The 14,021-nt window shown below is 41.2% G+C and overlaps 1 long non-coding RNA gene across 1 annotated transcript; it reads right to left on the bottom strand.

Moving 5' to 3' along the window:
- Window positions 1-6,529: 6,529 nt before the first annotated feature.
- Window positions 6,530-7,239, bottom strand: LOC310643494. The gene is made up of 2 exons (XR_014493092.1): window positions 7,189-7,239; window positions 6,530-6,737 (listed from the first exon to the last, which is right to left on the bottom strand). It is a non-coding gene; the product is annotated as an uncharacterized lncRNA (long non-coding RNA).
- Between the last annotated feature and the right edge of the window lie 6,782 nt (window positions 7,240-14,021).

Below are 14,021 nucleotides of genomic sequence, written 5' to 3'. Positions count from 1 at the left end.
GATAGTAGATGCACTGCGACTAAGTCACAGTCACAGTGCAAATCTATGTAGTTGCATCCAGTACAAGAGGTAGAATTGCGTGGCTGGATGACGTCATGATATTTATTTTGATACCACATTGTGGATTCCTATCCATAAATGGAAGGTTGAGCTGAGTTAATAGCAATAGCAATAGTACTTAGATTTATGTTCCACCCTGTAGTGCTTTACAACACTTTCTGGGTGGTTTACAAAGTCAGCATATTGTCCCCCAAAATCTGGGTTCTCATTTTACCAACCTCAGAAGGCTGAGTCAACCTTGAGTAGGTCAGGATCAAACTGCTGGCAGTTGGCAGAGCTAACCTGCAATACTGCATTTTTACCACTGCACCACCAGGGCTCAGAGTAAAATGAGACATGGATTCTCACTAAGTAAAGTGATTATTTTCCTAATCCCAGAAGTATTGTAAAAAAAAAAAAAGGGGGGGGGTTACTCCATATATCATTGTGACAGAATCTGGGGGCCAAGTTAAAAGAGGGATCAGCCCAGAATCCCTATCTAGCCACAAGAAGACTAAATTCGACCCCCTTTGAGTTCATTGACCCTTATTTAATTCCAAGCAAGTGCTACTACTTGGACATTAATCTTCTTGTTTAGATAAGGATCAATAGAGCTCAAGGGGGGCTGGATTTAGTCTGCTTGAGGCTATGTAAAGATTGTAGGCCAGGGGTAGGCAACCTTGGCTCTTTTATGACTTGTGGACTTCAACTCCCAGAATTCCTGAGCCAGCATGGGGGAACTATGGCCCCTTCATGACTTGTTGACTTCAACTCCCAGAATTCCTGAGCCAGCCATGGCTCAGCTTGGAAACCTCTCCCTTTCCCCTCAGCATGGCTGGCTCAGGAATTCTGAGAGTTGAAGTCCACGAGTCATGAAGGGGCCATAGTTTCCCCCATGCTGGCTCAGGAATTCTGGGAGTTGAAGTCCACAAGTCATAAAAGAGCCAAGGTTGCCTACCCTTGCTCTAGGCTCATCTCTCTTTTAACTCTGCCCCAGGTACTGAGAGGATAAAATGTAACTCCCTACTCCTTTAAGCATTGCTGTGTGATTTTTTTTAAAAAGCTAATTAGCCAAACAAGAGTACTATCTTTTAATTGTTCTTCATTAACAATAAAGTATAGGCTGTGTGATCTATTCTCCTTTTCTGATGATAGACTTAGTAGTTTATCATATTCAAGTCATTACACCTTCGTATCATCAGAGTGTTTGGTTAAAAAGAATGGGTGAACCAAACCTTACAGATATTTACTTATTTCACAGCCAGCATGGAGAGGAATACACTATTCATTTCATTTAGGACAGGGGTCTTCAAACCTGGCCTTTTTACGACTTGTGGACTTCAACTCCCAGAATTCCTCAGCCAGACATGAGTTGAAGTCCACAAGTCATAAAAGGACCAAGTTTGAAGACCCCCTGATTTAGGAGAAATATCTCTGGTTTGTACACCATGGAAGGTTATTAGCATAAAACCTTTTTTTTACGTTCTTTATACTTTTTCTTTACAGTCAACATATTGTTCTCTCTTTTCAGTACCCTGCTTTTACACTAATGTCATCTTTAAATGCAGCTTAGGCAATATTTGGTAACAGTTAAGAACAACGAGGTTAACTTGATTAGGCCAACCTTGTCCCTGATTCCGATAGAAATGTCTTTCAACTTAATCTTTGCTTCATCTGCAAAATTCCTCTTGAAGTCAATACTGTTTTAAGCAGGGGTCTTCAAACTTGGCCCTTTTATGACTTGTGGACTTCAACTTCCAGAATTCCTCAGCCAGGCACGCGTGCCTGGCTGAGGAATTCTGGGAGTTGAAGTCCACAAGTCATAAAAGGGTCAAGTTAGAAGACCCCTGGTTTTAAGTTTGAGGAGATTGAAAGTAGAAGACCCCTGGCCCTTTTAAACCTCCCAAAAGACCTGACACCACAGTCTAGTTACTAAGTTACTGTGATGGCATATTAATTCACTCTCTGATTTCTGCACTGACCAGGAGATAAGGAAACAGATGTTTCATAATTGTGCTAATTAAAAAAGAACTTCTGTACATGATTTACCAATTAAAAAGAAGTTTGAAAAGGGGGACTGATCAACTCCAGACCGATTGTTCCAAATGGATGGATGGCTGAGGAGTTTTGAAGATCAGAAGCACAGATTTATAAACCCATGGTATTAAATGAAATTATGAGACAATTATGCTGGGCTGCATCTAATTTAAAAAGATTAAGCCTCTTTTGGGGGGTGGGGTGGGGTGGGGTGAGGGAAAGCCTAGCAGAGAGACTGCTGCGATCTTATATTAGTCAAGGTGAATGATTGGCTTGTGCCTTCCTGCTTATTTTTTCTTAATTTATCTGCCACCTTCTATTGTTTCATTCTGAAATTTTTCCTTTGGTTAGATTGAATGTGCTTTCCCCCCCAATTTTCAAGGAAAATTGATGCAGACTATCAATGGAGTGTCACCCCCCCTTCATTTTTCCTCTTATTGAATGCTGCCAAAGCAATAACATCAGAGGAACATTCCATTCCTGATGCAAAGAAATATTTCCTCAGTTGAATTTCCAGGGAACTGTTCTTTTCTATTCTGTTCTGTTCTGTTCTGTTCTGTTCTGTATTTCCTCAGTTGAATTTCCAGGGAACTGAATTGTTCTTTTCTTTTATGTTCTGTTCCATTCTACTCTACTCTACTCTATTCCTACTCTACTCTATTCCTACTCTACTCCGTTCCTGATGCTCAGCCAATCACAATATACATGGTTGTACTTTGACAATAAAGTTCATTCATTCATTCATTCATTCATTCATTCATTCATTCATTCATTCATTCATATAATTATAATATAGATGATATCCTCAGTTGAACTTCCAGATAAACTGAACTGTTCGCTTCTGTTCTATTCATTCTGTTCTCTTCTGTACTACTCTACCCTACCCTACCCTACCCTACCCTACCCTACCCTACCCTACCCTACTCTACTCTACTCTACTCTACTCTACTCTACTCTGTTTTTGGCAAATTCCCATCCACTGAAAAGTTATTCCTTTTTAAGATTATGTTGTTGGCTAATATCTCAAATCCCTTTCTAGTCTTTCTAGTCTTAGAAGAACACTTAAGATGATTAAGCAATTAAGATGATTAAGGGCCTAGGGGACTAAAACATATGAGGAACATATACAGGAAAAAGGGTATGGCTAGCCCAGAGAAAAGGATTTGGTGGGACATGATAGCAGTGTTCCAATATTTGAGGGGCTGCCACAGAAAAGATGGGGGGTCAACCTATTCTCCAAAGCACCAGAAAGCAAGACAAGAAACAATGGATGGAAACTAAACAAGGAAAGAAGCAACCTAGAAGAAATCAACCAGTGGAATACCTTGCCTTCAGAAGTTGTGAGTACTACATCACTGGAGGCTTTTAAGAAGAGACTGGATAGCCAGCCACTTGTCTGAAATGGTATAGGGTCTCTTGCTTGAGCATGGAGTTGGCCAGAAGTTCCCCAAGGTCCCTTCCAACTCCGTATTCTGTAGTTTATGTGTAGCATTTAACTTGGTCAATCATCATTTTATTGATCACATTGGTCCACTTTATATCTTTCCGTGATATATGAATGTGATATATGAATGGTTCTTTCCCTTTCACTTCCATCCTAAGTTCTAGATATATATTTTATAGCAATAGCACTTAGACTTATATACCACTTCACAGTGTTTTACAGCCCTCTCTAAATGGTCTACAGAGTCAGTATATTTTCCCCAACAAACTGGGTCATGAGTGTCAAACTCGATTGAGTCATGTGATGTATCATGACATATCGTGACATTTTTTGCCTTTGTGAAGCTGGGGTGGGCATGGCTGCCAGCCTGACACCCTTGATCTGGGTTCTCATTTTTTGCTGTCCTCTGAAGGATCAACCTTGAGCCAGTCAGGATCAAAAAAATCAAACTCCTGGCAATGTGAGCAGAATTAGCCTGCAGTAGTACTGCATTCTAACCTTTGTGTCACCATGGCTCTTATAACCCCTCATCTATATTATTCAGAATAGAGCTGGAAGGGACCTGGAGGTCTTCTAGTCCAGCCCCCTGCTCAAGCAGGAGACCCTATACCATTTCAGGCAAATGGCTGTCTAGTCTCTTCTTTTAAGCCTTCAATGATGGAGCACCTACAACTTCTAAAGGCAACCCATTCCTCTGGTTAATTGTCCTCACTGTTAGGATGCTTCTCCTTAATTCCTGGTTGCTTCTCTCCTTGATGAGTTTCCAGCCATTGTTTCTTGTCTTCCCTTCAGGTGCTTTGGAGAATAATCTGACCCCCTCCTCTTTATGCCAGCCCCTCAAATATTGGAAGGCTGCTATCGTGTCCCCCCTAGTCCTTCTTTTCTCTAGACCAGCCATATCCAATTCCTGCAACTATTATTCCTATGTTTTAATCTCCAGGCCTTTAATCATTCTAGTTGCTCTTCTCTGCACTTTTTCCAAAGACTCAACATCTTTTTTGTACTGTGGTGACCAAAACTGGATGCTGGTATTCCAGGTATGTCCTTACTAAGGCTTTATAAAGCAGTACTAATACTTCATGTGATTTTGATTCCATGCCCCTGTTTATGCAACCAAGGATTGTTAGCTTTACTACATTGTATTAGCCGATACCTTTAACTTCATCAGGACAGTCATATAATGATAAAGGTAAAGGTAAAGTTTCCCCCGCACATGCGTGCTAGTCATTTCCAACTCTAGGGGCCAGTGCTCATCTCCGTCTCAAAGCCGAAGAGCCAGCGCTTGTCCAAGGATGTCTCCATGGTCATGTGGCCGGCATGACTAGACACCAAAGGCGCACGGAACGCTCTTACCTTCCCACCGTAGTGGTCCCTATTTTTCTACTTGTATTTTTACGTGCTTTCGAACTGCTAGGTTGGCAGAAGCTGGGATGAGTAACAGGTGCTCACTGTTACGTGGCACTCGGGATTCGACCCGCCAAACTGCCGATCTTCTGATCGACAAGCTCAGCATTCTAACCCACTGAGCCACCGCGTCCCTTCCCATATAATGATAAGCAGTGTCATATAAAGGGGTTCAGGGACTGTTTGTCACTCCCTGAAAAACCCACTCTCATTACACTAGCTTGGCAACTATGATAAAATGTGCATAGGACTTCAGTGGCCCTTATCTAATGGTTTTCAGGGTTCATCTTTTTTATCTTGTTTTGGACCTAGATGGAAATTCCATCATTTCCTAAAATACTTTTGGACATGGATGGAAAGTCCATCGTTTCCTAAAATTCTTTTGGACATGGATGGAAAGTCCATCATTTCCTAAAATTCTTTTGGACATGGATGGAAAGTCCATCATTTCCTAAAATTCTTTTGGACATGGATGGAAAGTCCATCATTTCCTAAAATTCTTTTGGACATGGATGGAAAGTCCATTGTTTCCTAAAATTCTTTTGGACATGGATGGAAAGTCCATCGTTTCCTAAAATTCTTTTGGACATGGATGGAAAGTCCATCGTTTCCTAAAATTCTTTTGGACATGGATGGAAAGTCCATCGTTTCCTAAAATTCTTTTGGACATGGATGGAAAGTCCATCGTTTCCTAAAATTCTTTTGGACATGGATGGAAAGTCCATCGTTTCCTAAAATTCTTTTGGACATGGATGGAAAGTCCATCGTTTCCTAAAATTCTTTTGGACATGGATGGAAAGTCCATCGTTTCCTAAAATTCTTTTGGACATGGATGGAAAGTCCATCGTTTCCTAAAATTCTGACTATATCCTTTGGGAGCTGTCATTTCATCAGATGAAGGTATATGAAGAGAAACCTCTAAAACAGGCAGAGTTGGGTCCGAACTGTGTGAATATTAATCAATATCTTGAATGGTGAGAAACAGGGTTTGTGGTGCATGAAACTGATCAGTAATTTAAAGGAGAGCTGCGCTGGAGGATTATGCCCATCCACACTTCTCTCTTTCATTTCATAGCTGGTTCACTTCATTTTGCCAGGTCCCATCATGCTTGGATGGGCATGTCTAACACCGTCTAACACCAGTTCGGAATGGAGGAAGGAGCTTTGTCTGGTTGCCTTAGCAACCATGTTGTCTGCAGCCCTTCTGTCTGCCAGGAAGTCTGGAAAGAAGCAGACATTTTGCAAGCCAAAATAGCAGCAGAATATTCAGAATCAGATGGTGAAAAGGAAAAGAGCCAAGGTTTCTATAAAGAAGGTTAAGAGCCAGGTTTTCTATAAAGAAGGTTAATTTAATCGCTAACCAGGGCCTATGTATATAATGTTCCACTCACCCCTCTTATTGCTAAAAGTCCAAGCCAATAAGGCTCTAGCTTTCTCTACATACTCTTTACACACTCATGTTATGCATGCACATCGCACATCCTCATATTATCTTTTCATCACCTACGTGACAAAGGAGTGTTGCATGATCTAACCATTCAGACCATTGTATGGGACTTTCTTTCTTTCTTTCTTTCTTTCTTTCTTTCTTTCTTTCTTTCTTTCTTTCTTTCTTTCTCTTTCTCCTCCTCCTCCTCCTCCTCCTCCTCCTCCTCCTCCTCCTCCTCCTCCTCCTCTTCTTCTTCTTCTTCTTCTTCTTCTTCTTCTTCTTCTTCTTCTTCTTCTTCTTCTTCTTCTTTTTCTTCTTCTTCTCCTCCTCCTCCTCCTCCTCCTCCTCCTCCTCCTCCTCCTCCTCCTCCTTCTTCTTGAAAACCTTCTGCATTTCAGCATCTTACCCCTTTTATTGCTAAAACTCCAAGCCAATAAGACTCTAGCTTTCTCTACATACTCTACACACTCATGTTATACATGCACATCGCACATCCTCATATTATCGTTTCATCACCTACGTGACAAAGGAGTGTTGCATGATCTAACCATTCAGACCATTGTATATGACTTTCTTTCTTACTTTCTTTCTTACTTTCTTTCTTTCTTTCTTTCTTTCTTTCTTTCTTTCTTTCTTTCTTTCTCTTTCTTCTCCTCCTCCTCCTCCTCCTCCTCTCCTCCTTCTCCTTCTTCTTGAAAACCTTCTGCATTTCAGCATCTTACCCCTTTTATTGCTAAAACTCCAAGCCAATAAGACTCTAGCTTTCTCTACATACTCTTTACACACTCATGTTATGCATGCACATCACACATCCTCATATTATCCTCTTGAAAACCTTCTGCATTTCAGCATCTTTTCAACAGTAGACACTTTCCTTGTTTACACAGCAGAAGCACCAATAGGAGCACCTATTTTATTTATTTATAAAATTGGTAATTTTGTCATTTGCACTTCAGTCTAGGACATTCCTTAGCGTTGGTAAAATAAGCAAGGGAACTATCAGTGGAATGATTATCAATGATCAAATCAGTAAATCAGTTACCAATATGTTTTCCCAAAAGTAAGTTATTGTCCCAAAAATATCTATAAAAGGCTTCCCAGGTAGCACACCTATTACTTGGGCGTAACAATATTAGTAACTTCTTTGGTTCTTTCTGGAAAAGTGGTATTTTAGCTGCCATCTTGAATATGAATAAGGACACAGATATCTGGTTCTTCAGCGGATGAAGGGCATTATAGAAAATGATAGCAAAAAGGTATTAAATAATATTTCCCTACTGCCAAGAAGCACGTTAAATAAAGACAATTTTGTTTATATTGCATTTTCAGATCTACCTTAGGTTTCTCAAATTGTACGTTTGCTGGAATGGTTTGGAATAAGCTGTTTTATCTTCTCCCATTCCAGGTAGAGTAAAGTTGGCAAACCCGATTGTTCAAATGGGAAAGGAAATGTTTTTAATTAGCAGTGGGGGGAAAAAAAAGGTTGATTTGGGACATATGCTTTTAAAATGCTTTTAATTCAGATGTTAAAGGAATGATCCCTTTTCTTTTTTGTCTATTTATTTTTTTCTCACCTGCATATTTTGTTCTCCAAAGGTTAATAACAATAACGGTGGTGCGTGGCATTGGCTTTTAAGGAAAAGAATGTAAGCGACTCTGTTCTCTCTGAGAATGAAAACTCTTAATATTTAGGCTGCGTACAATTTCCACCCTCTAAAAATATGTTCCTTCAAACCGGCTGCATTCTTCTTCTTCTTCTTCTTCTTCTTCTTCTTCTTCTTCTTCTTCTTCTTCTTCTTCTTCTTCTTCTTCTTCTTCTTCTTCTTCTTCTTCTTCTTCTTCTTCTTCTTCTTCTTCTTCTTCTTCTTCTTCTTCCTCTTCTTCTTCCTCTTCTTCTTCTTCTTCTTCTTCTTCTTCTTCTTCTTCTTCTTCTTCTTCTTCTTCTTCTTCTTCTTCTTCTTCTTCTTCTTCTTCTTTTTGTTTAATTTCCACAATACCACACATTGCTTTACATTGATATTCCTACCCTTCTGTCTGCCTTGTGTATCGTCAATGAACTTATTGCAATGGGCTCTTTCAAATGACAAGAAATTCTATTTTCCTTATGTAGCTGTCTCTGCTTTGCTGTGGGTTTTTTTTTTTAATTTCATGTTGCAAACCAGCGGTCATTCTGAGGTCCAAAATTTTGTGTCTTTCATTACCCCGTTTGAGATGATACATTCCTTGTCATGAACATCTTCCAGCCAATGGCTTCCCAACCATGAATAACAACAACAACAACAAGCAGAGATATCTTCAGATATCAGCAAACCTCCTTTGCATAAATCAACGGTTCTCAACCTTTTCTATACCCCGCACCCCTAGAACACTTCTGATATATTTATTTATTTTTATTTTATTTTAATTCCATTTATATCCCGCCCTTCTCCGAAGACTCAGGGTGGCTTACAAGCTTAGCAGTAGCCTTCATTCTATGTATATGCCTGCTTATTAGGGCTTTCACACACACCCCAAGCGGCATTATTACAAAGTCAGCTTAATTGCCCCCAACAATCTGGGTCTTCATTTTACCTACCTCGGAAGGATGGAAGGCTGCGTCAACCTTGAGCCTGGTGGGATGCGAACCTGCACTAATTGCAGGCAGCTGGTGTTACTTAAGGAGGCATTAGCCCACTGCTCCACCAAGGCTCCTCACATATTCTCACATCCCTTACAAAAGTAAGGGTTTGAAGAGGTTGAAAGTGAATATACGCTCAGTTTGAGCAACACACACTTCTTTAAACAACTTTTGAATGATGTGAACATAAAAAGAAAGAAAGAAAAAGTTATACAAATTCTAAAGCCAAGTTTTCGCACCCCCAGGAATATTGTCTTCTACCCCCAGGGGGTGTGAGCATCCCCGGTTGGGAACCCCTTATTTTACTTACTTACTTACTTACTTACTTACTTACTTACTTACTTACTTACTGTAGTTCAAGATAAATGGGGCAATGGTAGAGTTACTGTCTCACAATGGTGCAGTGTTGTATTTTTTTCAAGGTAAAATGCTGAAACTTGAATTGCAGAATTGACGAAAACTTTCCCATCTCCATGAAACCCTACAGACACAAACTGTGTTTGAATCTCAAGGGATAGGGGGAAAAATGTTGGTTGCAGAGTTTTAGCAGTGCACAACTGATGGGAAAGTTGTCACCCACCACCGGGATTCTACCGCTTTCAAAATTTTACAGATTTCAGAATGAGACAGAGACAGAACTAGCCAGCCGTCTGAATCTTAGGCAGATATCAAATGGAAAGGCTCCATTTGGTCCCAATTCAAATTCATAGGAAGCAGCATTCAATCTGAGTGGTTAATTGGAATATATTGGGTTACTAGGCTAAGTTGGAATAGAGCTGGTAGGGACCTTGGAGGTCTTCTAGTCCAGCCCCCTGCTTCAACAGGAGAATCTCCGTATACCATCTCAGACAGGTGATTGTTTAGCCTCTTCTTAAAAATCTCCAGTGATGGAGCGCCCACAATTTCTGAAGGCAACTTCTGTTCCACTGTTAATTGTCCTCACTTTTAGGAAGTTTCTCCTTAATTCCAGGTGGCTTCTCTCTTTGGTCAATTTCCAAACATTGTTTCTTGTCCTGCCCCCTGGTGCTTTGGAGAATAATGTGACCCCCTCTTCTTGGTGGTAGCCCCTCAAATACCGGAACACTGCTATCATGTCTCCCCTGTTTCTTCTTTTCTTTAGACTAGCCCAGGGGTAGGCAACCTTGGCTCTTTTATGACTCATGGACTTCAACTCCCAGAATTCCTGAGCCAGCTTGGCTGGCTCAGGAATTCTGGGAGTTGAAGTCCATGAGTCATAAAAGAGCCAAGGTTCCCTACCCCTGGACTAGCCAAACCCAAATCCTGCAGCCGTTCTTCATATGTTTTAGTCTCCAGGCCTTGGATCATCTTAGTTGCTCTTCTCTGATTTTTTTTCCAAACTCTCAACATCTTTTTTGTGACATGGTGACCAAAATTGGCTGCAGTATTCTTGCTAAGCAAGGCAGTTGTTAAGTCAGTTGCACCTGATTTTATGACCTTTTTTTGCCACAGTTGTTAAGAGAATCACTGCGGGTGTTAAGGGAATCATACGATCGTTCAACAAATCCAGTTTCCTCTCGTTGGCTTTGCTTGACATAAGCCAGATGTGAGGATCGCAAATGGGGATCACACACCTCTGAGAGATCGCCGAGCACCCAAATCTTGATCACATGACCATGGGGTCACTGTGATGGTCGTAAATGCAAGAAACGGTTTTAAGTCACTATTTTCAGTGCTCTTGCAAATTTGAATGGTCGCTAAATGAATAGTTTTAAATCGATGATTACCCGGAGTGGATTAATGTGTTTTGTAATAAAGTGAATTGGTTGTCCATGCATATCCATTCAGATATGACTTGGCAGGCCCAAAAGCCTTTTGGAAGTACTAAATGCTCTACTGAGCATTTCATGTACACCAAATTTTCCCCTCTTAATGTTTTCTGCAGCCCTGGTAGACTTTTATTCCCGAAAATTTAGGATCATAACAATATTCCTTTAAATTTTACATTCAGCATGCTTCCTTTCTTCATTTCCTTTAGTGTATGAACGATGCTTCTTGAATTGCTAAGAATATTACGAATAAGACTTAAGGGATTCCGCATATTAATAGTCCTAGGAAATGGGCCAAGTATGTCAACACAAGATTGTTGTTATGAGAGGATATTGGCTCTAATGATCATTAGTTCTGAAACATTAGAATCATAAGGGAACAATCCTGGAAAGCAAAAGCAAACAACATTTTTGAGGTTGGAAACCTAGCTTCAAATGATTGAAAATGCCCATGGGATTTTAATTAGAATTATGGATGGGGAATATGTGTATGTAGATAGATAGATAGATAGATTGATAGATAGATTGATAGATAGATAGATAGATAGATAGATAGATAGATAGATAGATAGATAGATAGATAGATAGATAGATATAGATATATAGATATAGATATAGATATAGATATAGATATAGATATAGATAGATAGATAGATAGATAGATAGATAGATAGATAGATAGATAGATAGATAGATAGATAGATATAAAGGTAAAGGATCCCCCACACATTTTATTTATAAAATAAAAAAAAATACAATGCCCTCTCAAAGGATGGAAATAATGAAAGAGTAAAAGGTAAAGGTAACATTAGGGGTTGGTGCTCATCTCTATTTCAAAGCCGAAGAGCCAGCGCTTGTCCAAGGACGTCTCCGTGGTCATGTGGCCGGCATGACTAGATGCCAAAGGTGCATCTCTCTCTCTCTCTCTCTCTCTCTCTCTCTCTCTCTCTCTCTCTCTCTCTCTCTCTCTCTCTCTCTCTCTCTCTCTCTCCCACCACCACCACACACATACTATTATCTCAAAATATCCAAGTGCAAACCAATACACAAAGTGGTCCTTCTGTTGCTACCTAATACCAAAACACTCCAGCTTTTCTCCACAAGGCGACCTACTTCAGGAGATGCCAAGTTGCCCATTTCATTTCTTCCCAGGCTAATCACAAACAAGCCTATTTGCTCTCGACGGAGATGGAAGCTACTCCAGCCACCGAGAATGGTTGTAATGACTTCCTCTGTTCGTGCAGCACACGTGTCCTCTTGGGAGAAGAGAGGCACGCAGTCCACAATCATTTCTGCATCAGACGTGACCCCAAAGAAAATTCGTGTCGCCTCGTGTCATATTCTAAATGAAGTACTAAATGGATGAAAATGTGCCATCTGATTACCGGGCCCTCGGTTTCGCTTCGCCGCGTGACACCTTCAGCAGCCACTTCCAAAGCACTCCTGGGATAGTCGAGAGAAGCTGATAAAGAGCTATTAGAGTACAGTCAGCCAAGGTCTGACCGACGAAGAGCAGCAGGTAGCTGGCAGTTTTGAGTATCCCAGAATCCGGAAGCCTCGGATTTCCAGGTGTCTTAGATGCTTCTGCATTGATTTAGGATGGACGTGTCGTTGCTAGCGTTTAGCGGGGAGGCTGTGAGTGCTGCAAAGCATTATCGGTCATTATAACTCTGTCCCAACATGTGCCACTTCACATCACGGGAATCCACGGTTCAGTTTCAGAACTCAGCAGGCACCAATTTATTCAGAGGAAAAAGGAAAAAAAAATGCTTTCTCACCTAAAGGAGATGTTTTGTCCTTGGTTGTTTTCTCCCCTTCCCCTCCACCCTTCAGGACTGGCTCCGATTTCTAAGTGGGATCCAGGCAGGTGCATTTCTGATTCGAGGGAGGCCTTCCGACATGGCTGCAATAGATTGGCAATCATGGAGAAACGGCAGCTTCCTTACTCAGCCTGAACTTGGGCTGATAAGGCTTTGCAAGAAGGAAATTGGTTAAACGAGATTGCAGAAGATTAAGGGGCATGCCTCAATAGTTTCTCTTTGCTACAAGGCCGTTTAGAGATAGTTGGCAAATACGGGACAATACCATAATCTCTTTCTCCAGGCAGTTTATTCCATGAAGCCAGTGATAAAGGAAGTGCTAAAAGGATTCACAGGTTTATCTGTTTGGGTGCATCAGGTTCTTTCATGCTTTTCAGGTAGCTATCAAACACATCAGTTATAGCACCATACATATTTTTTTTTGTTTATATTTATTTTTACCCCACCTTTATTACTTATACAAATAACTCAAGGTGGAAAACATATCCAACACATCTTCCTCCTCCTATTTTCCCAAAACAACAAACTTGTGACGTAGATTGGGCAGTGAGAGAGAGAAGGAGAGAGAAGGAGAGGGAGAAGGAGAGAGGGAGAGTGAATGAGAGAGAGAGAGAGAGGGAGAGGGAGAAGGAGAGGGAGAAGCAGAAGGAGAGGGAGGAGAAGGAGAGAGGGAAAGGGAATGAGAGAGAGAAGGAGAGGGAGACAGAAGAAAAAGGAGAGGGAGAAGGAGAGAGGGAGAGTGAATGAGAGAGAAGGAGAGGGAGAGGGAGAAGCAGAAGCAGAAGGAGAGGGAGGAGAAGGAGAGAGGGAAAGGGAGAGAGAGAAGGAGAGGGAGAGAGAAGAAAAAGGAGAGGGAGAAGGAGAGAGGGAGAGTGAATGAGAGAGAGAGAAGGAGAAGAAGAGAGGGAGAGGGCATGAGAGAGAGAGAAGGAGAGGGAGAGAGAGAGAAGGAGAGGGAGAAGGAGAAGGAGAGAGGGAGAGGGAATGAGAGAGAGAGAGAGAAGGAGAGGGAGAAGGAGAAGCAGAGGGGAGAAGGCGAGAGGGAATGAGAGAGAGAGAGAGAGAGAGAGAGTCACTGGCCCAAAGTCACCCAACCCAGCTTTCATGGCTAAAGCGGGGACTAGAACTCACAGTCTCCCAATTTCCACCTTAGAGCCTTAACCACCAGACCAAACTGCCTTCCCTTTATTTATTAATTATACTTCTATAGCTGTCCATCTCACACAATGTAGACAAGACAATGCGGACAACATTCTCAAGTGTTATCGCCAATTATTTCTTGGTTGCAGCGGAATACCACTAAGAATGTTGAGATCCAGATTTGGATGAGAAGTTTGAAAATTTCCACTTTGGGCTCGTTGTGTGACCTTCTCTCCAAACTGAGGGGTCCTTGGTACTCTCTGAGCTTGGCTGTTTTCTTGTCGACATTTCATTACCCAAACTA

This window comes from Vipera ursinii (assembly GCF_947247035.1).
Source record: "Vipera ursinii genome assembly, chromosome: 7".
NCBI classification, from domain to species: Eukaryota; Metazoa; Chordata; class Lepidosauria; order Squamata; family Viperidae; genus Vipera; species Vipera ursinii.
Note: the sequence above shows the minus strand (reverse complement) of the source record. Positions and strands in the feature narration are given on the sequence as shown.